The 16,262-nt window shown below is 41.6% G+C and overlaps 1 protein-coding gene across 4 annotated transcripts in view; it reads right to left on the bottom strand.

The window, feature by feature from the left end:
- The window catches only part of ZNF148 (zinc finger protein 148), a 34,610-nt gene extending 18,681 nt beyond the window's left edge, over positions 1-15,929 (bottom strand). For 3 of the 4 annotated variants that reach the window (XM_065070478.1, XM_065070481.1, XM_065070482.1), the window contains exon 1: positions 15,780-15,929. The gene's annotated coding sequence lies outside the window, so the exon portion shown is untranslated. Of the gene's footprint in view, positions 1-15,211; positions 15,349-15,779 lie in introns of those variants that run through there. The other variant, XM_065070479.1, reaches the window with a different exon arrangement.
- Between the last annotated feature and the right edge of the window lie 333 nt (positions 15,930-16,262).

Genomic DNA, 16,262 nt, shown 5'->3' with positions numbered 1-16,262 from the left:
GGCAGGAAGGTAGGCAGGCGAGTGCAAACAGAGAGGCTGAGTGTTTGCAGAAGAGCCTCCTGCTCTCACCAGCGGCAGCGGGAAGACTCGTGACTTGCGGAATCTTAGCACAGCTGGCAAGATCCAGCTGCTGCCCAGAAACGAGGCCAGCAGGGTACTGGTATTTATTGGTCTTGTTAGTTCTCTCAGTTGTCAAGGATATGGAAACGTTTTCTTTCTCACCCTGACTAGTAGGCTTAGTAGAGTCATGCAACTGAAAGCACTCAAGTTGTTTTCCAGTCGTGATCTTGAGTCATATCAGCAGCTGGTACAGCGAGTGTTCTGCTTATTAAACCAGGCCTGCAAACATCTGGCTTTTCATTGAAAAATAATGAGAGCTCATACGTGTGAGGCTGCATATTCTAAGTGATGAAACACCATGTAAGTTCTATGACATGCAGGTACTGTTCTAAAATTAAGAAACACAAACAAAAATAAGCTATTCATCCAAACAAGAAGTACCCCAATTGCAATCAACTCAGTAAAATGTGTAATCTGTCAACTGACTCCTTTTGGCTCACATAAAAGGAATCCTATCATTTAAATTGAAGATGACAAGAAGTTTTCTTGGAAGAATGACAGCATGATAAAGAAAATGTAAGTTAAAAGCATTCAAACAAGTTCACTTTACCAAGCCTGAGAAGATTAAATAAATATTTTAAGTGCAAGATGCATCTGTGAAATAAAGATCAATATATTTTGAGATTATCTTCAGGGAAGCTACAATAATACAAACCACATGCTAATACACACAAGCACGTTTCTTGGCATAAAACATTGTTGTCCTTATTGCAGAGATGTTTTCCGAAGAATTTCAGAACTTTCATTAACCTTCACCAAATAATCATGATTTTTCTTTCAATCTATAGTTTCTCTGTGTACTAAGAGGGGGAAAAAGCTTCCAACTGAATCTTCAAACTTGGTAGAGGTTCTCAACACCTAGGCAAAGCATTTCACAAGAGACATCCATAGGCAGAGATTCCTCGGTGTGCTGACATTTTGGGGGTGGAGAAAGGAGAAGGGGCGGAACTGCACAGAAAAAGTCTCCCAGATCATCCCAGCATCTTTTTCTGTTCAGTGCCCCACAGTTGCTTGTGGAACATCTACAGTCAGAGAACCACAAACTGCTGCCACCCCAAACTCTGTGGTGGTAATACCAGAACTGTGCATTTCAGTAACCCTGACACCAGCTTTTCCAAAGGTTCCTGGTGCAGTAAGTTGGAGAGCAAAGGGGTAAAAACAGTATTCCTAAGTGAAGAAACAGCCATTTAAACAAAAATATACTAAATGAAAGGTGTGACAACGTTTCCAATTCAAAAATTAAAATACAATAGAAAGAAAATATTAATAGATTTTAGAAAGCCTGCTGGGATGGTGGTTGCTACAAAGTAAAGCTGAACAGAGACCCTGAAGGAATGTGGCAGAACTTTTTAGCCACCGGAGGACAACACATGGTCCAGCTCTTTTTCTCCACTTCGACTGATGGCAGGTAAGGGTTATTCTGCCTTCTCCCTTCTTTTCCTAAGCAAGTTGTAAAGCATTATTTAATTTAATGAGCAAGTACCCAGAGATATTAATTGGATTCACTTTAAAAATAAAATTCAACCAATTCAAAGGCCATTCCAATGGGACATTTGGTGTGGCTTGTTATTTAGAAAAAGTCAACCCAGCTCTCAAGGATACAGCTGCAGGAAACAATTTGATCCATGGGCTACCTGCCTGAAGTAATACCCTGCACCTCTCCCCGTGTCAGACCTTCTTGTTGCCTTCCCTGGGTTGAGCACAGCATTGCGCAACTCAGAAGAGAGTTCGAGAAACAACGTGCCCACCAGAAAAGCCGTGAGGTTTCCTCTGGAGCAGTGGGACAGTGCAGGCAGAGTGGATGGGAGATGCAGGAGTGAGGCAGCAGGGAGGAGGGAAAAGGACGGCGGCTTTCAGCAGCAGTTGGTGGTTAGATTAGATCAAAGCCTATTGTGAAACAGCTCCGCAAATGCAATGTACACAACACAAATGAAGGAGGTAGAGCTGCCGTGCAAACATACCTTACAGCTATGCCAAATTAGATCAAGAGAAAAACATACATCTACATTCTCAAATGCCTTCTTCCTAAAAGGAATTCTAAGAGTCACAAATAATTCTTCAATGCCTAATGCTAATAAAGAAAGAGAAAGCAACATGGCTTAATAGCACATTAAAAACTAGCTATGTTTAAGCACCACCACGAATAAAACAGCCATCAACACAATCTTCTCCAATAGAAAAAATCAGAATTTCAGAGGTTCCTAATATACACCTAACAACCCTACCAGATCATGAACCATTGAATATTTTCACATTAGAAAATATATTTGCACTATTAAAATATGGATATAGTCCAATATAAAAGGAAATAGTATATTTTCATAATATCAAAATTTCAATTTCTAACATACTGCCTACTCAAAAGTAAAAAAAAATACCCTACTTAATGGTTCTAAATAAAAAATGTTAAATAAAGTTACCTCTTCTCCCTACTCAGGAAAATAAGACAGCTAAAAGAAAGATTTTGAAATTAACAGACAAGTGTTTGTAAGAACAAATTAAAATGTGTTGACTTGCAAGAAGAAAATAATCAAATATAAATCATTGTGAAAAGGTTCACAGATCATAAAATTAACACATTCTAAAATGTAACATAGGATACAAACACTCTTTAGACTTGTTGCACAGTTATTTCTAAATGCTCCATGTTGCTGAACATGTGCCAGTACAGGGCCTGATCCCCCCAAGATTTACACTCGTACTGAGCTGCGAATAGTCCTATTACAATCAACAAGATTACTCACAGAAAATCTACTTATCGTGCATAAAATTACCCATGTGTGAAAATCTTTGCCACCTTGTTTATCCTCAAATCAGTGTTAGATCATCACCAGTATAACGATAATCTAATATCAAACGTGTATCAGAAAGCTTTCGACACCATACTAACAAAGCCACAGGTACATGTCAACATTCACAGGGATGTCATCAGTCTAGCAAACATACTTTAAATATTCCAAAACCCAAAGGCAATGTTACTTTTTAGCTGGAAAAACAGCCCACTGATTTTGTGGCACTAAATTATAAACTACTAGAAAACAGTTAATTCTGAGAATTTTTATGGGAATTTCTTTCACTGTATAGTAAACCTCAGAAGAACAATGCAGAATTTCTGCCCTTACACTATGAAACTCAGGCACTCAAATGTGCTCACTCCAGAGATTTCCAACTAAATTTATACACAGAAAAGCAAGCACTACACACAACTAAGGCTAGCCAGCATATTCTAAGCACTTCTAGTAGTTTATAACTTCAGACCAACTGCTTAAAATTTTGTGAAATGTCACGTATCGCATGCAAGCCTCAAGCTGAATCTTTGTATAAATATTTCAGATACTGGATCAAATGTTTATTTGATTTTGATAACAGTGCAGTTGTATGACAAAGCCAAGCCAATCTGACAGCCAATTGTCATTGCAAGGGGCAAACCTGCTCCCTGCTCTGTCAAGAGTTCACTCTGTCTTCTGTGCCTACTCTGATGCTCATGCCAAGACATATAGGTTTATACATTCCATCAGCCTGGCAATTTTTTTTTCCCCAGTTATTAATTTTCTGCCAGATTAACTCACTGACGGGATTTACCATAAAGACAGTGTGTCAGAAGCAGCTCAAAACAGGGTGCAGGAGTGGGCCCTCTTATTTCATTTCACCTTGAAAATAAACGGAAAAGAAAAAATCGTTGATTTTTAAAAACTGTGGGGGTTTTTGGTTTTGTTTTGGGTTTTTTTTTAGACTAGCCCTTAAATTGTTTGGGTCTTACCACTCCTCTACTATCTGCAAGTGTCTGTGAAGCATCTCCCCTCGTCACTAGCACTATGCTGCGTTTTACAGAAGATGACAACCCACTGTTGCTGTCAGTTACTGTGTCTAGTGGCCTAAATGGCAAAGGTCTCTATATATAACGGAATTTCTGGTGTTTCTTTCCAGGTTGCTTTTTAAAAAACCTGAAAACATTATACACTAAAAGCCCCAGAAGAATACAAAAAGTTGCATGCAAACATATGGAAGATTCAGGGCTACCACATCTAAGGTACCCTGGTTCATCAACATTCACCTCTCTAGCCTATTGGCACTATGATTTTAATAATATATGTGTGTGTATTTGTATATATATATATATTTTTTTTTTTTTTTTCTACAAAGCATCATTTCCTTCAGCACACTGGATAGAACTGCTCCATAGAAGCAGGTGAAATTCGTAAGATAGTTTATAATATCATTGCTCCATTTGTTGCAAGTGCTGAAACATGTAAATGAGACACAGAGAGCAGGAAAAGAAAGTCACGACCATTTAAGCAGTTGAATGCTATCTTGCAAAATAGGATCCTGCCCTTGATCCTGCCAGAGATCTTGCACAAGTCCATACAAGCCATTTCTACCAAACTTGTTTGGTTTTTTTGGTTTTGTTTTATTTTGTAATAGATGATCAATAATTACACTTCCCTTATTTTCTGGGTGCTCACCCTGACACATCTGGGGCAGATTTACTCTAAATGTTGAGTATGCAAGGCTGCAATTAAATCAATCACAGGAACAGCTTGAAAATGCAAAGATGGAAGCAATGCTATATATTCCTTTCTTTTTTATTTTTTTCAAGGCAAACAAAGACACCCAACGGACATCCACACCAAACACAAATTTTCATCTTACTTCCAGGTTAATTCTCCAACTATATAATAAGCGTCCATTTCCTCTCCCTGAGACATAGTGGAATACTTGTAAGAATAAGCAACATCCAATACAGGTCACAAGGGTGAACTAATCAGTTTACAGTGCTCATGTTCCTGAGGCCACGTGGCACACGTCAACGGAAAGGTAAACCCGCATCAGTTACTTTGGTAACTACTTGCAGGAGGTGGGAAAGAGGGGTCCGGCCTCTCCTTGGACCTACTCACTGATCAGAAAGCACAACCAGTAGGATTCCAACCAACGGACAGTAGCTACTTTGGTGGAGAATCACTAGAGGAATGAGGGCACAAAGGGCAGGACTGTCATCGAGAAAAGGTAAGTGTGAGGGTAAGACTGAAGAGAGAAATGGTGGTTACCACCACGATGTCGTAACAGAACTGTCTGAGTCCTTTTCTCAGCTCTGCCACTGCTGCTGGGCAAATCTGTTATCTTGGCAAATCATTCCCCACCCTGTATTTCCACCTCCTTGTCCCCGAAATGGGGGCAATGACCTACCTAGGATTTAAGCGTGAAGAGAACAGTAGGAACTATCTATGGCCTCACAAGCCTACTGATAACAGTTACGGAAATTTCACAAAGAAATATATTCATTCTGCCCTCAGAACAGGATTAAGCAAAGCACAGTAAGAGAACACAAGTTATGCAATGAGAAGAAAGCAAATTACAGAGCAGCTGCTCAGTTAATGAGCAGCATGTATCCTGTGCAGTCAAAAAGGTAGGGGCTTTTGGAGGGGGAAAATATTGTGTTCGGGTAGCACGAAAGACTACAATATAATAACATGGTACAATATATTAGTAATATAGTGACGTACATACACTTAGGATGGCAAAATCAAGGTGACATAAATATAGCTCAATGCTGCAATTTTAATGTTTGCATGCTTGACTTACACCTAAAACTGTTTTTTTAAAAGAGCATGCTTTTCTTGCCTGTAATATCTTCAGCTTCATTGTTTTCTAAAAGGCTGTGGATATGTATTACAGAAAAATAGTAAATACAGAAAAGTTCAACCAATTACTTAACATGCCCACGTACACTAAATAACATTGGACAATAAGCTAACTCAAGTATAATCAAGAAAGTTTTGATCCAAAAGATTTGAAGTTAGCAGCAAAAGCCGTCTCAGAGATTGTGGAAGACAGACCCTAATTTATATACATTACAGTGTAAGGAAAACTTTCAGGGAAATACCAACACTAAACCCCAGGTGAGAAGGACGTGGATAACGGATGCAAAACAGATCTTACAGAGCACACATAATATTTCTAGATCTTACTTCAGCATTCAAAAGCAGTATTTCAACACAGGCTCTCAGGCTGTGAGGACAATGCAAGTGTTTTACAATACAGGAAACATTCTCCTAAGCTGAAATTTCAATTTTAGGACATCGGTGTTCACTAAGCGGACATCTTTTTCCCTAATTTCATTAAGGTAAACTCATCCAGGGTTAGAGTACATTCTGTGTAACACCTATTAAAAAGTTTTGAGAAATATCCTTGGCTCTCTGTAGACTAACTTTTCAAGCGGTGGTACAGGCAAGGAACATTTTCCCATTTAAACCTGCTGAGGAAGCAGTGTCATATCCCAGCATAAATTTTTAATGTATATTTATTGCCTTTCAGCTGTGTTTCAAACATAGCTTTTACCTACATGTGGAACAGTAAACTCAAAAAACCCAGTTAGTCCAAAACGTGATAGAATGAATACCTCGTTATTAAAAAGATTCACTGCAGGCAGACCAAGCAAATCCTATGCTTGCTATATTGTTTTTCAAACAACAGTGTTAGCTTCAGTGTCTGTCTTTCAAATCCACCAGCGGTGTGGACCAGAAGATTTGAAAGAGCCCTCCCTAAAGCCCAACGATATAGATCTGAGTTGACTGCTTCACTCCACTCCTCAAACACCACAGGTCAGCCATCCTCACAATAAAAAAGGCCTTTCAGGGACCTATTCCACAAGACCAATACACCCAGCAACTAAAAATGAAACATGGAAAATAAACTACTTCAACACACATAAATAAGCTTATGTACTTCACTTTGGTAGCGTAAACACAAGGCAACACACATATAACACAGCTGATGGAAAAAATAAGGCCATATAATAACCCTCTGAAAAAAAGAATCACAGGTGACCGTTCCTAATCGTAACGCACAAAACATTTCCATAAGGTGCCCTTCAGAGATGGCAGCTATATAACCACATAAAAACAGTGAAGTCACAATGATTTAGGTATCGTTAGAAGCAGCAGCTCAGGCAATATGCTCTGGTGTAGCCCTTTCCTTCAACATGACAAAAAATAAGGAGCAAAGGATCTTGAGATGCTCCATTAGAGAGACCACTGACCAACAGTGAACAAAAAGAAAAAAAATATCACTGTTCTTCAAAATATTCAACCAGTTATGAACTGGGCACCAAGGAGGAATCAGTGCTTGCTGTGGCCTGACCAGCACTCCTACAACAGCATCACAACTGTATTGAGCATCTTCATCAAGAATAAGCAGAAGAGTCAACACATAAAGGGACACCTTAGTATTTAAAGACAGTATGAAAGCATACAGAGAGAAAAGGAGCAGAAATAAACTCTAAATCCATGGAAGTGAGTAACCAGGTCACTTTCTCAAAACCCCCTCTTGGAGCATAAGTGTGTTACAGACCATGTAAATTTACCAAAGCAATAAAGAAGTTTTTCAAGAGTACACTTTTGTACAGTTAGGATTTTTTTGCCCACTTTTTTGCAACAAATCCACCACCTCCCTACTGATAACCAAGATTTATGGTCAGATTAAATCAACTAAGAACTACCCCTATGCTGCTTACATAAAATTCCAGAATTGTAAGTCAGCTTCCTTTAATCTGGCTGATCCTCACGCCAAAGGAAGAAAAAAAAAGTCAAATCAGGTAACTACTAAATCTCATGTGCTGCTGCAGCGTATCCTCTTCAAAACACTACCTACAACCTCAACAAGAACTGCCAGGTAACTCTTCACCTTGATACTCCAAGAATGGTATGAACAAGGAATCCCGCTGACTTCTATCACATACCCCAAGGTGGTTACTCCTCATTACAGTTCTACATTTCTCAGACAACATTAAAACACTTAAACCCATCTTCAGATCAAGGCAAGCCAAGACATGAGATGTCTAGAAGCCATTTTATAAGAGCAATAATAACAGAGAAATCCTGGCCCATTAACCAATATTGAAAATAATCCAAAAACTAAAACCCAGACCTCTCAGGACTGTGCCCTTTTGAATAAAAAGATTGAGAAAATTGGATTCTACCTCAATGGCTTTGGTACCCTGCAGCTAGTTCTTGCTAATTAAGTGCTAGAATACACTAAAACAGAAATTCAGATTGATCAAAAGATATGCTTCGTGTTTATAATAACTGCTGTAATTATTAGGAACAAAAATCTTGAAAGCTTTTGATGCTATTAACTCACAGGCCAACAATTAAGAGCTGCCATCCCAAATAGGCCTGGAATTTCTGAGAATCCATAGTCAAGAAACTTCACAATGAAGCCAAGTCCTAACAAAACACATTCAATACAACCCACGTTACAAAGCAAGCAGCAAAGCAATCTAACAAGTAAACATTCCTACAGGAATCTGGTAAAAGAAAAACCCAGCATGTCCTGTGTTTATGGACTGCTTTCCAGATACTAATTTCTCATCCAACCATATCTAGAGTCTCAAGTCCTCAAGCTCTCAAATCACAGGTGCAGCTGCACTCCCCAGGTTCCCTCGACGCACAGACGTGTCCCACAGATAACAGGGCAGCAATTCCAGGCGCCCAAGATGCAAACGCTGGAGCCACAACCGCTCTGCTGAACTTGTGTCCAACCGAAGATGGGAAACGAAGAGTTGCCCAACGTTACAGCAAATTTTAGGCATGTAACACTTAACTATGATGGATCCCATGCTTTCTGGCTTTGCAGCCACGCTCTCATCACCACCACAAGTGTGGAAAGCCCCTGTCCTGTGACCTATAAGGAATGTAAGCTGGGGACAACACAACTCACTAGAGAGTAAACTGCAAGGTCATGCAAAGAATTGAGAGGTTTTCTGTCAGTTTGTCCTTTGACTGTCACTTTTCAAGAACAGCAATGTAAACTCAGACTTAAATCTGCCTTGTATTAATATTTAATCCAATACGGTGTATATAAGATGGAGCACAGGTTCCTAAGATGCACCAGAAAAGCCGGAGCACATCTGCTTTGCGTGATCTACTTTTAACAGTCAGATTAAGACAACAAGCCCACTGGTTTTGCCAACAAATTGCCATTTATTTTATATATTCAAGCAATATACTATGACAACTGGATGATCATCCTCTGTGTGGTCCTTTCCTATAAACCCTATTTTATTCCCCCTCCAAATCCCTTAATTTCATGTTGGGGATAAATAATTTGTGATCATAAAAATACATTTTAAATACATAACAATTATTTTCTACCATTCATTTAAAAAATCCTTAATCTCTGGAAGGGAAAAGCAACATTAAAGCCAAGTAGTTTTCCCTTCCTTCCTTACACCCCCTAACAACACAAGCTTTCCCGATCCTCAGAAAACAATCCCATAACTTTCCCATCTTTTTGCTGACTCGGACAAAAATTCATCTCAGAGTACAACTGTCAGGTTTACTAGTGATGGAGGAAGCTCCTGAGAACAGCAGCCTAATAAAGCTTTCCTCCTTCAGGGATGACGGCAGTCTTTCTCCCAAAAGAATGATCCATTTTTGTTCGATATCGTTAAAGCGATATCCACACAGGGAACCTTCACACTAGATTTTACCCCCCAAAAATAAGTCAAGAGGTCAAAACGTAAGCTGAAAACCAATATTCCACAGAAACCTCTAGAAAATCTGCAAGTAATTGTGGTCTAAAATAATTGTGCCACATCTTGGTACCCTGAGGATTGATGGCCTCCCTCTACAGTTGATCTACTGTGGTCAATACAAAATTTTCTTCAAGGTAAGAAGGGTAAGATTACTCTAGCAAAAAAGGAGTTGGTTGAATTTACTAATCTTTCATGAAGAACTTCTTTGTTAAACGAAACGTTGAGGACACAAACTGAAAAGATCTCTTAAACGTATTTATATAGCTATTGTTGTATCTAGAAGTGCTCAGTGCTATACCCGACTTAAAAGCTTGACAATTGTAATCCTTTTCACATATATTTCATCTGACAGATACTCACATATAACAATGACCTATGTCGGGAACCACTGTGTATGTGGTTAAAAATGGGAGAATAGTACTTCAGGAGGTCAGCAACAGAGATGGTAATTCGCTTTAGAGAACTCCTACTTGAAAAACTCTGAAATCATCTACTGCATCTGGAAACTCTGACTGTTTTAACGGTTATAGACTAAAACTTTACCCATGGATCCCGTGAAATGCACTCATTTCTTGGCTTTAATATTCATTTTGCTCCTTCTCCCCTCCCTTCACAAAACTGAAGAATGTTTGCAATGCAATACTACAGATTCACTGTCGAAAGCAAGACTAAGTAGTTTTTACTACCAAAGGAAATCTGCACAAAGCCGGTGAATGTATAAGTTGTGTGCTTGCTCTGCCCTTTCCCAGTAAGCTACAAAACAAAGCTCCATCCCAGGCAGCTAACCCGCATAACACGTTGCTTACTGTCTGGTAAAATAAACTTCACTTTATGCTGAACATTTCTCATACTCAGTGACCAGAGCTTTAGGCCAGAGATCACCATAAATACCTTCTAAAAGAGCTTTATATATACATATATACACACACATACCTTTTAGGAGTACATCACCACTTTCTCATTTCAGATCTAACCCCAACAATAGAAAAAGAGAATTCTGACAATTTTTCAGGGCAAACATGTAGTGGTTAAATTACAGAGAGTGTACAAAGACGTTTGTTTTCCCTTTCTTAAACATCACTAGTGAACAATGTCCAATCTGCTCAACATCGATACTTCTCACTTTACCTCTTGCACTAAGGTAACATGGCCTGGTCATTATGTCACTGGCATCATAAACCTTTTTAATGATGTCTTTCATACCCATTTGCGGATACATAAGTAGGAAAAGTTAATACAAACTTCATGGGAAATTACTACAAAGCATTGATACTTGTCAAAAATTTTATGAATGGACATTTTTACCTTATGAGTGTAGCTGCCATATGAAATAACTTCAGAGCAGAAGGCTTATCAACCACACATCCGAGCTCACACAGATAGCACAACAGCTTTATGTATTAGTAATATCACATGTTACATCTAGAAATTGTGTTCAGACATTTTACAGGCAACTTGATTTTTGGTTCTTTTTGTGTGTTTCCCCCCCCCCCCCCTCCCTCCAGCCCCCTCTCCTTCAGTACCAGAGATCTAGACAGTTTATATTTGGTAGCCTGTTCATAAATTATACCCTACTGCTGTTTGCAGGTTGGAACTTCTTCCCACACAGATTTCATTTTATCAGACTGTTTAATTCTGCACCTATAAAAATGTCACCCTAGTCAGCAGGGAAGAATTAGACAATACTGCCTTAAGGTTTTCTGCACAAACGGTGACAAGATGCAGATACTGTAATACTAATATGCCACTAGAGTATATCTAATGCAGGATCAGGCCAATATCCATACCCCGTTAAAGAGCTATGTCTTGCTGTTTTCCAAAGTGCACTGAAATCACAAAGTAATAGAAATAAGTAATACATTAACTGTATTACAGTATTCACACTGTTATCTCTTGATATTGCAGCCTTGAATACATTAACACACTGATAATATCGTAAGAGTAGACTAAAAATTATTTCTGAGCAAAACCAGTATCAGTCTCTACATTAGCTCCCAAAATAAAGTTCTGACAGTATGGAAGAAGTTATCAGGAGATTCTAACCCTTCTGCTTCTTGTGCTTTCCAAAGTCTTTCTAAAAGACACTGAATTTCCCCTTAGGACACGCTTATAATCAAGTTCTGTGAGAATGTATTACGGATTTTTCCAGATATTTTATCCAACATGCTGAATGTCTGAATATGAAGAATATCTGTATATGAAATCAGGGGAAGACAATTGAATCACTCATAATATTGGAAAACTCACATATGTTATTGTATTTTAATTTGAAATATAAATAGATTAAACCTATGTCACTTGTGTAGTTTATGGCATTATTGCTGATGTATAAAATATTCTATGATTAAAAATGTTGTACATTTAAAATGTCTATAGAGTACTAATGAGCTAAACAGATGGAGCTGTGTTTTTAACTTCACTGGAAATTACTGTAATAAAGTAACTAACAGCGTTTGTGTAAATGAAAATAAATCTCATGAAAACCTGAATGGATTTTCTTTTGTTGGGCAGAAATTTATGTCTGGCATATAGCTACATCATAGCCAATGACTGTGTTCTGCTGACATGTCCTGTCAATAACTATGTCTGAGCTCTTAAAAGCCAGTAAGTTAGAGGTGTAAACTCAATACTAGTTCAAGGGTTTCTGCATAAATTCCAGTACACGGAAAAGGAAAGAATATTTAATGAATCTCAGTACTCCACACAAATTAAAGTGCAAGTTAATCACAGTACCTATCCTTCAAATAAGCCCTGCAACCTGCAAAAAGCAGCCACCCATGCCGGCTAGATCCATGGAGGCTTTGTGGGGCTTCATTTGTCCTTAAACACTCAGTTATGCATATCAGACTGCAGGCTGAAGGCCTGAATCTATTTCATCATAAATGATGCTGGCTTGAAAGGCAGCTATCAATAAAATGTCAGGGAAAGGCACAAGAAGTACTTATTTTAAATAAAACATACCTATTGTTCTGTTAGATCCACATAAGAGTCTTCAAAGTAAAAAGTATTTCCAACGGCATCCACTTTTCATTTGTTGTCCCATTCATTTAATATAAAACACATTGTTAAGTTTGGACAAGAAAGTCGGACACCTCAGTTCTATGTTTAGGGTCTCCAGAACAATAGTAGTATGTTTACTTATCAAAGACGTTATACCAACATCACTATTTCTTATTTAACTTTTGTTACTTCACACCGAAAAATGTATTTTATATTACAGCCAAAATTAAACTAAATAAAACTTAATCCCAAATTGTGCTAAACAGTTGAAGTGGTTTTGATAGGTTAAGGCCCACTCCATCAACCTCCTCCAAGCAGCCAGGTCTCTATCTGTAATATCTGCAACGCAACAACAGCACACATAACAGTCCTGACTGGAGGAAGAATCCACAGAGATCCCCATCACAAAAACATCACAAATCTGCAGCAGCTCATACAGAAGACAATCCCACTCTGCTTTTCCCCAAAATACTAGAATACAACAAACCCTTCCTCCCCAATAGTACATTTTAAAATTTTTTACCCAAATCCATACACTAACAATCAATACCTTGAACTTCACTATTTGCAAATTTACATTATTGAGCCTGTGGTGCAAAGAATTCTTCTAGAAATGACCTAAATTCTTTTAGGTGTACTGTCACCATCTTTCACTAGAATACTATATTCTTAATATTCTCATAGTTCAACTGTTAACATTAGTGGTACACAGAAGTTCTTGGCTGGAAGTGAGAACTTCCAACCTGAATGGTTTTATGATACTGTCTCTGGAAAACACACACACACTCCACAGAGCCTTAAATCCTCACACAAACTTGTATACACTGAACTGAAAGGGAAAAATCATCTTTTGAGAAGCTACATAATAATATTACAGAACTATGTGTTCCTTCGGGTGAACAATTTAGCCTGCAATACAACTTTTCGCGTTCTGAATAATTTTTCATCCATTGTTTTTAACCATTGTGGTTCTTCAAGTAGCTACTTACTTACTTATGATTTGATCTCATGATCCATCGTATTAGGGATTTTCCATAAATAGAATATGTTTGCAATACAGTAGAAATTAAGCACTTATGGACAAGAAGGACAATAACAGAAACACAGATTACATATACACCTGTTCTCTCAGGCCCTGGACTGAGGAGTGGAGACAGAAAAAGTACACATGGGCATGACAGTTAAATACAAGAGGTCAGATGCATCTTTTTTAACTTTATTAACGCGCTCACTGGCCAACTATACATATACTTGAGGAAGAGGGGCATGCAGACATCCAGAAACAACTATAAAGAAAATACTTTTGGAAACTGAACACACACACACGCATATAGAGCTGAATATTCATCAAGAAAGGCCACAACAACAGTTTGCAGGCAATCATGCAACCAAAAATTAATTTTGTAGAGTTTTCCTGAATCATCACCACAACAGCGGGGTTTGCCTGCCTCTGCTGTGAATCCCTGCCCTGCACCGGGAGGCTGCAGATGCCGTGAGACCCACAGGAAAGCAGCCGGCTGAGCTCCAGAGCTGCCCAGCGCAGCCAAAGCTCCCGCAGGTGACAGCTGTCACTGGACACGTGCGCGAATCCCAAACACTGGAACACCGAAAAACTAATGCTGCCCAAAGGTACGCAAATTTTTTACATAGCAGGACAGATTTTAAGTTTTAAATCAGACCATTGGTTTATCTTGTCTGATTTTGAGTACGGCATAAGAAGACCTGCAAAAACTGATACAGGTTAGGTCTATTTTTCCACCTCTTTCCCTCATAAGGCCTGGCTTCACCAAATACATGGAGAACAACCGCAAAGGTTATATCACTTACAAGGATGAAATCTGATCTGAACACTCCAAAAAGTTGAAGCATGACAGGTCCAGGGATATACTCCTAGTAAGTTTGTAAAGCATTACTGAAATCTGCAAATAAGTATGGCAAATCAACACCACAACTGAGACCTTACTCAAAAGAAAAACCATAGTCCTCTGTTATTTGTCATATACCAAGAGCAAAGATGCTGCTCATCAGAAATAAGGCATCTCTCCCGTCGAAAACTTCTTGGACTAGAATGTCACATGTGTGCAGAGAGACAGGTCATGCCACAGGGAGGCTTTCAAAGCCAGCCTAAAGCTGTGATCACTGGATTCCACCTATCTACTTTTTTCATCATTGTGCAAAATCCCTCACAGCTGCTCTGAACAGTTTACGAAAATGAAGTGATCAGAGAGATGATTTACATTTGCAACGTAAATGTCTTCCCTTTTTATGAACCAGCTTCATACAGACATTGCTGCACTCATCTCAACTGAGGTCTGGCAGGAATTGGGGGAGGAAAGACGATGAAGAGTGAAAGTGTTTGAAGCCAAACTAATTCCTCCTCAACTCCTGCTGGTCCCCCCTGCCCTCCCGGGCACTTCCAGCCTGGCACTTGTTACCAGCTCCCGATGCTGCAGAGGTCCCTTGCAAAAGCGTCCCCCGAGCAGCTGAAAGGAGGCTCGGAAAAGGATATTAAAAAAGCCCACAGAATAAAACTAATCTTCACAAGTCGGCACACTTCACCTATGTTACACCAGGAACAATGGAGCGGCGGGCAGCGGGAGGATCCGGCCGCCCGGGAGGACGGGGCCGAGAGGACACGCTGCTCGCCCGCCTGTCGGTCCGTCCGTCCGCGGCTCCCCCAGCCCTTTGTCTGTCCGTCTGTCAGACGGCCCCGCCGGCAGCGCCGGCCCCGTCCCCACGGCCCCGCCGAGGCCTGCTTGGCCCCGCGGCCCCGGCCCGCGGCGCGGGGGAGGCTCTGACGGGGCAGCCCCGCCGCCGGCCGGGGGCAGCGGCAGGGAGCTCCCGGCGCCCCCCTGCGCGGCGGGGAGGGGGAGAGGAGGGCGCCCGCCGCCTCGCTGCTCATCCCCCGCTCACCGGCCTCTCCGCCGGCGGGGCCGAGCGCGGCCCATGCGGGCGAGACGCGCCAGGCCGGGCCGCGCCGCAGCCCCCCCTTCCCTTCCCTTCCCTTCCCTTCCCTTCTCTTCTCTTCCCTCTGCCCTCCCTCCGCGCACCTCCCGCCGCCGCCGCCGCGGGCGGGCGGGCCCGACCGGACCCGGCCAGCTCCCCACTCCCGCCCGCCGGCACTTACCGGCTGCAGAGCTGCGAAGAGAAGGCGGGCCGGGCCGGGGCGCGGCGGCGGCGGCTCAGAGGGCCCGTGCCGCGGCCCCGGGCATGGCGGGGCGGCGGCGGGGCGCGGGGGAGGGGAGGCGGCGGCGGGGGAGGGGAGGCCGAGGGGAAGTTGGCGGCGGCGGCGGCTTCTTCCTGCTCCGGCGGGGCGAGCGGCGCCTTCCCTCAGCCTCCTGCTGGCGGTGACAGCGACAGCCCGGCCAGAGCGCCGCCGCGCCGCGGTGCAGCATGGGAAACACGCCCGGAGGACCGGCGGGCCGGCGAAGCGCGGAGGAGATGCAGCGGGGCTGCGCCGGGCCGGGCTTCTGCCGGGGCTGCGGCTGGGGCGGGCGGCGCGGGTTACGAGGCCGGCGCGGCCGAGCGCTGCCCCGAGCTGGCCCTGCGGGAGGCGGGGCGGGCAGGGCCTGCGGGGCGGCCGGGCCGGAGGGGCAGCGGGTGCCCCCGG

Source organism: Columba livia, chromosome 7, assembly GCF_036013475.1.
Source record: "Columba livia isolate bColLiv1 breed racing homer chromosome 7, bColLiv1.pat.W.v2, whole genome shotgun sequence".
Lineage (NCBI taxonomy): Eukaryota > Metazoa > Chordata > Aves > Columbiformes > Columbidae > Columba > Columba livia.
Note: the sequence above shows the minus strand (reverse complement) of the source record. Positions and strands in the feature narration are given on the sequence as shown.